Raw genomic sequence first — 12,721 nt, 5'->3', positions numbered from 1 at the left:
CAGTGCTGTGAACATTGAGAAATGGCAATAGACTTAGCTCGAAAGTGAATACTAAATATTATAATTGCTGTGAGTGGTTTTCTTATTTGATAACTAATTGAAGTTTATATATATATATATATCTTTGTATATAATTATAGGACACTGCATTAATATATTGCAATATTTGAATATGCAGCTAGGATATGACATCCAGCATGTTAATTCAGTATATTTAATACTTTTGTTTCTTTGAAAACTATAGTTTTCTTCACCCATCATAATTGTCATTTTTCCTATTTCCTCTTAATTCATGCAATATTCAGAAGTTTACACATGCACAAATTTCCGTAACATGCACACATTTCAGTAATTTCTGCATCTTCAGTAATTCTCCGCATCTTTCCATAAGATGCGGAGTCAGCATCATACGTCTTTCCATATTTCAATAATTCCGTACCTGCAGTCTCCGCATCTTACGGAACGTTTCAGTAGGGTTGTCACCTACGCGGAGGCGTGATAAGGCACCGACGGTTCGGAAGAGTGGAATGGCGTAGCAGTTGCAGATCTCAGAAATCGAGCACCTGGACTGCCGTGTTCTAGAAGGTTCTAGAATCACTGTACCTGAACGCAGCCATGAACTGCTGCTAACGTTCGTGTCAGCGGCCTTCTTCCCCACAGAGGAGCTCAACTTTCCCCCTCCACCAGACTCTACCTCTGCGCCCTGCGATATCTTCAAGGCGTGTGCCCGGTGCGTGATTGTGCGGTGCGCTCGTTTAACCCACTCGACATTTTCACTCGTGTTTCTCTTCAGCCTAGTGGTCCAATATCTGCGCCTTTTCTGGTGGGTGGATCAGTGAGACGTCACCTGATTCGCGGCAACAGTGGTGACTGCCTTCTTTGCACTGCTGTGTAAGGAAACGACGGGCTATAAAAGCCGAAGACATTTGCACATATTCCTGAATAACTGTACAGTTCCATTTCTCTTCTATCATGAAAGGAAACATTCATTCCGTCTCTAGGAACGCATCTCCTCACTAGCCAACATCGGCTATGTGTACGATGGCGGGGAGCCAGTTACCATAAGAGAAGCCCGCCGCACCCCATGCTTAACACCCTACAGACGCTGGGCCATATGCTCCAAACTGGAGCTGCAGAAACAGTCTATTAACTTCAACCACGCGCAATGCTCTCCTCGCGCTCCACGCGGCCTCATCAGGTGTGTACGTTCTATCAGGTGCGTAGCCAATAATCTATTGAGAAAACCCTCTCACCCTGAAATATACTTTTCTGCGTACGTTTGTATGTGTGCGTGTACTATACGCAAATGCCGAATTGAAAATGTTCGACAGGGGAGGGGATTGGCTAAGGTATAGTGTATTGTATACAATACGTTAACCAAGAGACTGTCTGGCTAAAAACACCAAGTCGGCGGTCGCGTAACACCCAGAAAAGTGAGAAAATAAATTCTGGAAAATGAATATGCACTCCGTTTTGAAAGGCATATGACAAAATGGCGTCAGCGTACTCATAGTATGAGTACGAGTCAGAGGGAAATAAACATTAATGTGATGCAACAACTATCACATGTCCATGACAGCCTCAGGTGCACGTTCTACCTGGCCTCAGATGTTAAACAAGAGCAATTGAATGACTGTTGTTCATTTCTTTCCAGCTTGAAATCAAACATTAATAGCCACGGTATTTGCAATTGTCAAAAAGGAAGACTATTACACTGTTCTCTTCTTTTATCAGTGTGGAACACAAACATACCTGTGAAAAAATGGATTGGCCAAAAAAACTTGTAGAATATGTAAGATAACTTCACATTGATTGTCATCCCATGTACAAAGAAATAAAAAGAAGAAATTGTGAACTGTCTTTTAAAAATAAATAGAGCAAGAATAACCTTTTACACATAGGGTTCCTTCTTTGCGTTACGTTAGAATTGGATGCAAGGTGGCGTACAGGCACGTCCATTCCGGTATTGCACGCGCTGCGATCCCTGCATAAAACCGCTAGCTTACCGCAGCCTGACACAACGAAGACCGGGAAGCTAACGGAGGAAGGAGGCAACTGAAGCCGCCAAGCTTCTCTTACTGGAACGACTTTCAACACACGCGCTGTGGCTGGCTGAAGGCCGCTACCTGTTCTTGGCTGCTCAGGTAAGCGGCGCAGTACATTGGCGGTGCAGAACATGGCAGCGCCCAATGGGAAGTGCAGCAGCAGTGGCAACAGTGGCGTAGTAGTGACCGATGTATCGACCAACGAAAATAAGACACTGGAGGGTCGAGCTGCGGCCATACGGAACAAACTGGACAACACTTACCGTCAGATAGGGTTCTTCAACCAGCAAATCCGCGACCTCAAACGCCTTTACAAGCGTGCCAAGAAGTACAACAAGCATGCTTTTCGCTACGACATACTCATAAAAAGATCCATCGCAAGTGGCATAAAGATGGTGTACTGCCACTACGCCAAAACCAAAGTGGCGGAGCTGGAGCACATCACCACGCAATTGAAAGAGGCGCGTTCAACGGCCAGTGACACCTCGGATGGCGACAGAGTGTAGTGTTGGTGTGTGGCATGTTTTAAAGTTTCCATTATTGATCTCCCGTGTTGTTTCTGAGCAGTGTTTCACTCGCAAGTGTTGTGAAGACTTCCTGAACAGTAATTGTACGTGGGCGTCTTGTGCAGTGTCAATTCCTTTTTCTTTTTTCAACGTTTCTGCAAGAGAGCAAAGTCCAGGCAACTTCTTCGGCAACGACACGCCACTCGCCTGCTTAACGCACGCGGCGACTTGAAGGCCAAGCGCACGTGTCAGTGTCGAGGCTCCGTCCACGCATGGTTTCCCCTCGAAGCCTGCTTTATCATGAGCTAGGACAGACCTCGTTATGAACAGCAGTCTTTGTGCTATGAGAAGGAGAATCCAGATGAAGCTGTGTAAGCGATCCGAACAGCACGCAATCCACGTGGGCACAGCGAAGCTGTGAGGTAAAACAATGACAAAAGTCCATCTGATTTTGTGTTACCCAGGCCTTGGTTTCTCCTTTTTTATTACAATTTACCGTTTTACGGTCATGTGTGTGTTGTCGTTAATACCTAAGTTAGCATTAGCATTATTTGATGTTTAGTTTTACAGGCAAAATAGACTGGCCAGCCTTTACGTTTTTATGATTTTATGCGCTCACTCTTCTATTGCACCACACCTTGGTACTTTCCTGTGTTGCCAGTTCTGTCCCAGCTTTCGTTTTAGTGTAGTGCTTCAGCATTTTCGCTCCTCAATTCAGCTGCACTGCCATGTTTTTCTTTGAGGCGACAATGCTGTGTGAAATACTTTGCTGACTTAAGAGCCTTCCCATTATTTTTAGTTTCCTTATTGGCTTTCATTTTAGACAACACTGTTTTGTGTATGATTTTATGCTGGTGTTTTTACTCTAAGAACCTCGAGTAATGTTCTTGCAGGAATCATTAAAAGCAAAGGGTAGACCCCATAGAAGATTTGCAAGTGACGTCATCCTCTAGGGCGCCAGCGGCACCCGCCGTCATCTCGGTGGTCCGTGGCGGTGCAGATGCCGTCTGGTTTGGCACTTCATCGGTTCCGTTGACGGAGCCACAAGAGGCTGTGTGCAATACAGTATTCTTGCCCATGCAGTGTCTGCATATAGAATGTCGTCGAAACCACCGAAGATGGTCCCTTACCATTCTGCGCTTGCGCCATCTTGGGGACCCCACCCCCTAGCAACCATCTTGAACCTCTTACGTATTTTCAGGCCTCTTTATGATCCTTTTTCTCTGAGACTATTAGAAGTGAATTGTTCGGGTTTATTTTAATTCATTCTTCGACGTCGCGTCTTGCAATTGAACTAGAACTAGCATTTTATTTCCCATGCCCAATTTTTATTGACAGAGACTGCTGCGCTGCTTGGTGCATGAACCACCTCCACACAGAAATGGCTCCAGCGCCCCACGCAAGTGACGTCGTACACTTTTCTGTTAGGATCATTTCAATAGGACAAGGGTTCACCGAGTGGGCACGGGACGACCTTACTTGCAGTGTGCGTCCTCGTCGGCATCCCGTCACCTGACCAGCGCTTCCTCAATTTAGACGAGGCTCTTGCCGTACTTGCTGTTGCGTTGCTGGTGGCCCAGTCTACAGGCCCTATGATATTGGATGTTTGATTACCCTCGTAGAATTGGCATATTTACTATGCTAAGCTGCTTAGTGAATGAATGTTCTTTGACGGCGAGAACCCGCCGAACAAGTGAAATTCAGATGCAGCTGGATGCATCGGTTTCCCGGCATGCGCGTCAGGAATGTTGAGTGTTACGGCAGACCAAGTCACTTCAAAATGCTGGCCTGTCACCGTGACGCTCTAGGCGATCAGCACTTTATAAACGATGCCCGATGGCAAGTGCTGACTGGGCTGGCTCAGATACCTATAAAACAACGCGCAACAGTTTGTCTGTTTTGATGATTCATGCGGCCTGGACAGGACTGCGCCATTAACCTAGCAACAGATGATAACGACCGATACGTGCTCGCACTTTGCGAAAAAGTCTGCATTGCAGGAGCGCTGTCCATCGATGAGCACAGCTTCGTAAAAACACTTCACAGCTGCACTGTGATTCAATGAGCGTGCGGGCATTCACGCGAACAGTGCAAAATATTTATACAATTGTCGACCTTGCCCTTCGCGATGATCAAATGAGGTGCTCAGCAGCAAGGACACACTCACCTTCGACGATACAAACTTTTACATTACAATCTAGAAAATGCAGCACATCCATCAGCAGTAATCCACGTGAAACTTTCATATTTATTTTTTGCAGCTGCCATCTTTGTCACAGTTAGCTTTCGCAGCACACCCTGGTGTTGAGGTACTTGCGATATGTCATTAGTTAAGAAGAGTACGTCAACTGACTCATCGAACTGTTCATGCTTATTACATTTGTAGGTTTAGCACTTTCTAAGGCAATTATTTGTGCATTTGATTGGCCTTAAAGTGGTTTTATGAAGATGACGTCACTTCCGTGTGGTGCGGGTGCCAGTTCTGTGCAGCATTATGGTGAACTATAGCTGTGCTGAGTTACAGTGAACCGCGTGTCACAGAAGACGCTGGCTCTTTCATTTCGCGTGCCGTGATCAAATCCGCCACCTTCGGGTAAGCAGATGGCCGCCGTATAACCCCTACACTAGTGCAGCTGACTCTATAGAACGTTGCTCTTATCTTTTTAGAGCGAAAGCTGTTATGAGATCACAACTCGGGTCTCGCACAGCACCGTAAGTGCCCGCCGCCGCCGCCGGTGTCAGTAAACACACCGCACGAAATTACAAAAGAAAAGTCTTAGTACCAATGACACTGTGGGGCTCCAACGTTGGTCTGCTGGGTGCCAGCACAGTAATCTACCCTTGAGCCACAACTGTTTTTTTTTCTTCCATACATGGTATTTACTACAAATGCGGCGTACGTGTATACATAGCATACAACATACATAGGGGTTAAGTTGACAACTCTACAATGAATGTTACAAAGTAAATCCCGTACAACACAACTATAAAGGGGTATTTGAGTAGTAAACTTCATGGAGTGAGTATACCAGTCCGGCTGAAATTGCAGTTGGTCTGAAAAGTCCCTTGATCGCACAGTCTATCGCACAAAGTCGCTTCGCGGAGGCACCATTCGTTCCACATGCCTGTACAACATACGAGCTTTCCACAAATTATGCATGCCCAATAACAACAGCATGTAAAGTGGCATTTAGATGCATTTGGGTGGCACAATATAACAGATGCTATAAAATTTTAAATTCAGATGTTTTTAAAGCCCTCTGCAGGATGTCTCAGAAAATTATGGCGCCCTTACAACTTATAAAGCAATGTTCGATTGTTTCTCGAACTTCCCAGAGGCCGCAGTTAGTTGAATAAAAATATGGCTTTGGTGTTTAACCAGGTTTTTACAGGAATTTTTCTGCATGAGAGAGAGGAAAATAAACGTTTATTTAAAAAACAGTGTTGCGAGCGAGGCCCGGTGTCACCCTAAGGTGGGAGGGTTCCCAAGTCCAGGAACCCGCTGGCTTCGACTGCCCTCTTGGCCCTTGCGACGAGCTGTCGCTGGTCTTCCAGGTCCTCCAGGACGAGCTTGGCCTCCCACGTTCCCATTATGTGGTCGTCGTTTATTCTTGGGGCTTGGTATGAACTTTGTAAAAAATGTCTTGGTTTAGGATGACTGCCGATTTGGCGTGTTGGTAAAGGTGCATGATAAAACCAGCGCTGAAAGTACACACACTCAGAAAAGGACGTACATGCGTGGGATGCATTTATTAGTGTTCGTTTCGAAATAATATTTTCAGTTGCTAGTAAGCGCTTGTCTGTGTCCCCTCTGAGTGTGTGTATCTTTAGCGCTTGTTTCATCATGACGTCCTGGTTATTGGTGAAATAGGCATTTTCTTTACACTTAATAGCAAGTCATGGCCAGAAAATTCATTATATAGTGAGCGGTAAAGTGGGGCCGCAAAGAGCGCATCCAACACACCATAATACAAGTCTCTTATTGAGCTAGAGAACAGGTACTCATTAGAGAATCTGGCTGTCAGGAAACGCGCTGATTCAAATATTTCACGCATGAACACTTGCCGATAGGGAGACGATCCAACACTAGTAAATACCACTAAATTTGGTAAAACATCTGCGAAATTCACTTGCAAGAATGTTCGAAGCAGTGGATGAGCACAGTCAGGAAAATAGGAAAAGCGCCACACCAGTTGTCTGATAAAGAGGTGTACCAACCCAAGAGTACCTGCGCATACAGGTCTAAAAACATTATCTCGCCTCACCGGTTTATAGGTTGATCACCAAATAAAGGTAGCAAATATACGGTGAAATTTCTGTATGTAAGCCCTCGCACAATAAATAATTTGCAGAACGTAGAATATTTTTGTTGCCGAAAACAGGTTACATGCTATATCTCTGCCAAAGATAGAGAGGTTATGATGAATAAACGTCTTGCATAACGCTTTAGGACGAGTACACGTTCTTTTCAATAATTTGCGCTTCATAGATGTGCATCCCCTAATCTTTTTCCAAATTCTCTAATTGTTGTCACCACCATTTTTATACTAGAAAGATCTGCACAAAAAAAACGCTAGGTCATCCGCATACGCCAATACATTTACCTAATTCCCGTCAGAACTGAAACCACGATGTAACTAGATCGAATTACACTTAAGCACAGTGGCTTCAACTAAAGAGCAAAAGCATTGGCGACAACCGACAGCCCTGTATCGCAAACGAGTTAAGACACACGGGTCTTGAAAGATATCTATTAACAAGTAAATGAGTGTGACATTCATTGTAGCGTAGTTTTACACCTTTAAATATAGTGGAGCCAATGTTGGCATGTTCGAGAATAGAAAACATAAAATAATGGCGAAGCCGATCAAAGGCTTTCACTAAGTCTACTTGTAGTATTGCCAGTTGTGCATATGAGTGTGAACAATGTTGCAATACTGTCGAACGATGTGTATATTAGTTTGTATCGAGCGACCTTTTAGACGGCACGTCTCATGGGAACCAATGAGTATTGACGTTGCAAATTGAAGCCTGAATGAAAGTACCTTTGCAAAAATTTAGTAATCAGCATTGCACATTGTAATTGGTCTGAAGCTATCAACGTGACAACGTTTTTTCCTATCTGAGCATTTTTTGAACTAGAACAGTGAGGTTTTTAGTAAAAGAGCGAGGAAGCAACCCCAGATTAAACTCAGCGTTAAATGTCGAGCACTAAAGGGAACAGTCTGGATTTAAATGCTTTGTAAAACTCGCCAGATATTCCACCAAGTCCGAGCGTTATAGACAATGGTAACTGTTCAACGGCAAGTTTCATTTCTTGTACAGTGAATGGCCCACTATTAGGTTCACATTCCTCGGCAGTTAGAGGAGTCACAAATCACAAAAACTGCGTCACCAGGTCTTCAGTGTCGTTTTCAGAAGAGACGCTGAACAATTCTTTGTAATAGGTTTCTAGTTCTGACATAATTCCACTAAAATTATGGACCAATAATCCCCCTGATTAAATGTCTGGCATATCCTTGACTTTAGCTTTGCAATATTCATCGATTAAGGCGTTACGTGTGGGCTGCTTTGAATTCAAAATACGAGTATTGCGGGATCGAACACGGGCACCTTTGTAACATAAAGATTCATACCTCTGGGGTGCGTTTTTGGAGTTAGATATTTTGGCTCTATAGCAACCAGGTGCCTCACGCACAAATTCATATAGGTTTTGACGATTTTGCTTTAGCATGCTTTGTTCTAATTTTTGTTGAAGCCCTTCACAGATCCAATTTCTACAGTTATTTTCCGAACTTCTTATTTCACTAATTCCCAATAGGCGAACAAAGGCATGTGAGCCGACAAACAGTTCCTCAGTGCTACACGGACGCATGCATAAAACTCCTGGTCGCTCACAATTGAAGAGTTGAGTTTACAAAGTTCCCATTGTGGTCAGACGTTAGATCGAATGTTGCTACCTACACTCTAAGCCAAAAGGGAGCAACAGGGGTATAGAGGTTGCTCCTTTCAGGGAGGAATTGCATTGCCACTCCCATTACTCCCCTAAAAGGAATAACTGCTGAGGGACGAACCGTTGCTCTCCTTTCAGTTCCTCCTTCGGGGGATGAAAAGTTACTCCCTCCAGTTTCTCCCTGCGGACCAACAGTTACTCCCACCAGTTGTTCCCGGCGGACCAACCATTACTCCCACCAGTTGCTCTTCTAAGAGCAACAGTTACTTTTTACTGTTCCTCCCACGTGTTCGCAGTTACTCTCTGAAAACCAAGTGCACATGCTTCCAGTTACTCCTTGGGGAAATGACTATCTCGAGTATGCTTGTCACACGCTTAACCCATGGCTAGAGCTCCTTGGAAGAGCACTGCTTGGGTGCTTCTAACACAAAAAGTGGACAATATTGAAAGGAAAATAAATGCTTTATTGATCTTTTTATGAGGCGACGTGTGAGCACACGTAAAAGTAGACTTCGCCACACCACAGCCAGCACTAAACAGGCACCATAATGCATCAAAAGTTTTCTAGGTCATCGGTGGAAAAACAATCTTGAATTTCTAGCATAGGGCAGTCTGTGTCATCATTGGTGAGAGAAGGGCAACTTCTCCAATTCTGAAGAACTCAAGTTTCGCAGCTGGTGTTTCCATCAGGCTAGCGCAGCGGAATGTCACTGCAGGCATATGTGAAGCATCTCACTGCTGCAAGAAAAAAATAGAAGTGTGAGGTTAAACATGCCAGAATCAATACATAACAATGAGTCACACACACTGCAGCAGCACGTACATTCTAGAATGTCTACTGCAAAACAAAATGTGGAAAAAAAGGAAGGTTCGGTCAAACGTTACTTGGCAAGCCATATAAATGCTGATGTGGTAGACGCTCTTCACATGATGTCTCAGATAGCAATATTCTGGAAGAAAATGTGCAGCACCTCAACAAGGCATATTTGTAGCAGTTAAAGATATACCCTTAGGTTCAGGTAACTTGTTTCCTATACACAGCTGAGTGACATTTCTATGAGCCCATTCACCAATGGGCATTCTAAGTGAGATAATGTGTGTGGCAAATATCACGTACCGTCCGCTCATGTTAAAATACTTCTTTAGCTCGTGCACATAGTTGCTCTCGATTCTACTGTTCTATCATACGCTGCTGCGTCTTGAATTGTGCAATAGCTGTAGGCACAAGCCAAGCATGCAAAGCCTGCTTGAAAGCAACCATTTACAGAGGCTACATGATAATATTCAGTATATTTATTTGTACCTGATGCAAACGGCTGGACAAAACTATAGACAAATAAATGTAGACCGTGCTACCTTCAAAAAATACTTTAAATTTAGTAAACTAGGGTGCATTTGTTCCCTCGGTTGACGAGTCACAGCCACGAGATATGTGAACGAAGCAATATATCTTAAGGCATGCACAGATATTCTGATTCTTTGTTTGACAGTGTCACAGATAGCTTGCCAATACATATATATCTGAGAGCAACAAGATGTGAAGCTTTTATTAGTTCAACGTTTTGTTGGTTCACAGCCAAACAGGTTACTGCTTTGTTAGACAAATTGGAATAGGCGCACTGTGGTTTCCAAAAAAGCATTATTAGAAGTTAGCTCCCAGTGTTAATGGGAGCTAACTCTGCCTATTTATTTTCTACTGCCTTCTACATGTCCCGCAAAGTCATTTGTTGAGGATGTGCTACCAGTCAAGCCAAGATCGCATACTTGGTCATTGTGATGGAAATACAAACATTAGAAACACTGCCACCTCTATTAGGAGCATAACACTTCACGATCTTGGAACAGCAAGGAGGTGCACAAGAAAGTTAAGCCCCCTCTTGCAGAACTTTGAACGCAAATTTTTAAGAGTGGGGGAGGTCAACATGCTGTGGCACTTTTAAACCCACGAATCATCTGCAGAAAACAGGGTAAAGGCAAGTCAAAAACGATGTTATGAAGGCCTGCGCATGGTCAGCTTTGTGAATCTAGGCCCAAGTGTTATGCTTTGTGCAAGCCAAAATCCATGTAAATAGGGAAAGCGTACTTTTAGGAGCACCAGCGTAAACAAATCTTGGCAGTTGGCTTTCTAGTACAAATAGCAATCCCTGCAATGAAAACATAAACATTTTATCTTAACGGTAACAGTGTGAGCACACACACGGGCTAGCGGAGCCATGTCAAATTGTCAGTGCCAGTGTAACCATGTGTCATGATGAACTATTCTCTGGTCAACACATGCACAGTTGGCCCCTAAAAAGCGATGCTTTCATATACGTAGTACAAAAAGTCTGCACTTACCAAAATTCACTTGCTTTCTGTACTTTAGCATCGTTGGGAGCATCTTTATCTGCAGTATAACCAAATTTGTGTCATATCCCTGAAAAAAGTAGTAAAAGACATGCATCAAATATTGTTTCATTTGGTAGCAGTGAAGTCAGGTTAAGAACAGCCAAGTGGGAATCAGCCTAATTATGAGCATGCGGCAAATCCCACATGGCGTTATTGAGGTTGTCGACATTTTCGTCGATTGGTATTAACGTCGATATGTGACTTTAACGGCATGCGAAGTTTTCACAGCGCATAAAGATTTCATGATGCAGAATAATGACACGCTAACGAGATCATAGAGCATTTATGATTGTCTTTTACAATATTCAGTTTTGCGAAGGTTTTGCATCACTGAAGAAATCTGAAAGATTTGGGTCATTCCTCCTCCGATTGTTCTGTCCATATGTAAACTGCTCGCTTGATGGTGCGTTTATAAAATAGTAAGTTCAGCGCGGAGGTAAAGCAAGTGACGCAGTGATGTGGGCAGATTTTTTTTTTGAGGCGTGCGGAGAGGGTGGGGTCCGCTTATCTGAATTGGAGGCCGGACAAGCGAATATGGTCGTCATTATGGGCTCCCTATGCCTGGCCTAAAAAAGTTCTGTGCGCAACCGCTTGGCTATGCCAGTGAAGTGATGTGACAATGATTTGTTCACTTACTGATTTACATAGACTTTACAGCTCTAAAAACATCGGCCCAAGGCCCCAACACCCAGCCGTTAACGTTACATAAAGCCAATGGCAGAAAAGTGCCAGTATGAAGGCAGCAACAACCCCGCCCCAATGTTTTTTGAAGCGAGGTAGTGTTGCAGAAATGAACTTTTAACTGCAAAAGTACACTGGCACTGCAGTGGTTACAGGGGAAGCAAGAGGGTATGCAGACAGTAATAATAGAGGTAATTTAGTCCAATACGGCTAGCAATGGATACGGTAAATAAGAAAGAGCAAATCATTTTTCTTTTAATAGCGCAACCACTCAACAATGTATTTTAAGAGCATTAAATGTTGCTGGAAATGCCACTCACCTGCACGCTGATGCATGCACAGTCCTTTGTCCGACGAGCGAACAGGCTTGCAGATAGCTGAAGACGTGTTTACGATGTGTTTGTTCCACCCAGCAGCAAAATCCACAACTTCGTGCTCCATAAAGATAAATATACACTAACCTTCATCACGAATAAGTAGAAACGCAAATCTGCGACACACACACGCGATCAAAACATAGCTCACAAGCTCGCATGTCCATGTGCTCGCCGACCACAGACCATATGAATATGAGTAGTGCGAACGCGAACATAGTTGCGCCGAAAAAAAAACGTCGAGCAGTGGCATCACAGGCGTCAGCGCAATGCTTTCAGTGTGTTCTCCTAATACACTTATAAAAAAACTGAGGTACACTAAAACTCGTAATTAAATATAAAAAATTGAGTGTAATTTTTATTTTGTGCTAGTAAACCTAAACACTGAATAAAAATTGCTTTGTAAAGTACATCGCTTGCTACACTAGCGCCACACTTGTCGTGCGGGCGCAGATGGCGCAGATTTGTCATTCTGCCCTCAAACTACACGGGGAAGCGTGCTACTAAGTGCACGGCTGATGAAAAGCGTGTCTGGTTGGTTAGTTGGTTGCAAAACTTTATTGAGGTCCTGCAAAGCGCGCGTGAGCGCGCAGCGGGCGACTCCCACGTCGGGACCATTAGGCCAAACCTATCGGCCGCTCCGCGGGCCTGCTGGACGGCCCAAAGTTGGTCGGTCCACTTTTTTTTCTTCTCCGATATATCGGGGGGGGGGGGGGGGGGCTTCTTATGCACGTGTTTTGGTGCTTGATTGACTTTGACGTCTTCCTTCGCGGA

At 44.1% G+C, this 12,721-nt stretch overlaps 1 long non-coding RNA gene across 1 annotated transcript; it reads right to left on the bottom strand.

Annotated features, from left to right (window-relative positions):
- Positions 1–9,095: 9,095 nt before the first annotated feature.
- Positions 9,096–12,071, bottom strand: LOC142777504 (uncharacterized). The gene is made up of 3 exons (XR_012888142.1): positions 11,894–12,071; positions 10,842–10,920; positions 9,096–9,242 (listed from the first exon to the last, which is right to left on the bottom strand). It is a non-coding gene; the product is annotated as an uncharacterized LOC142777504 (long non-coding RNA).
- Positions 12,072–12,721: the final 650 nt, after the last annotated feature.

This window comes from Rhipicephalus microplus, chromosome X (assembly GCF_043290135.1).
Source record: "Rhipicephalus microplus isolate Deutch F79 chromosome X, USDA_Rmic, whole genome shotgun sequence".
Classification (NCBI taxonomy): domain Eukaryota; kingdom Metazoa; phylum Arthropoda; class Arachnida; order Ixodida; family Ixodidae; genus Rhipicephalus; species Rhipicephalus microplus.
Note: the sequence above shows the minus strand (reverse complement) of the source record. Positions and strands in the feature narration are given on the sequence as shown.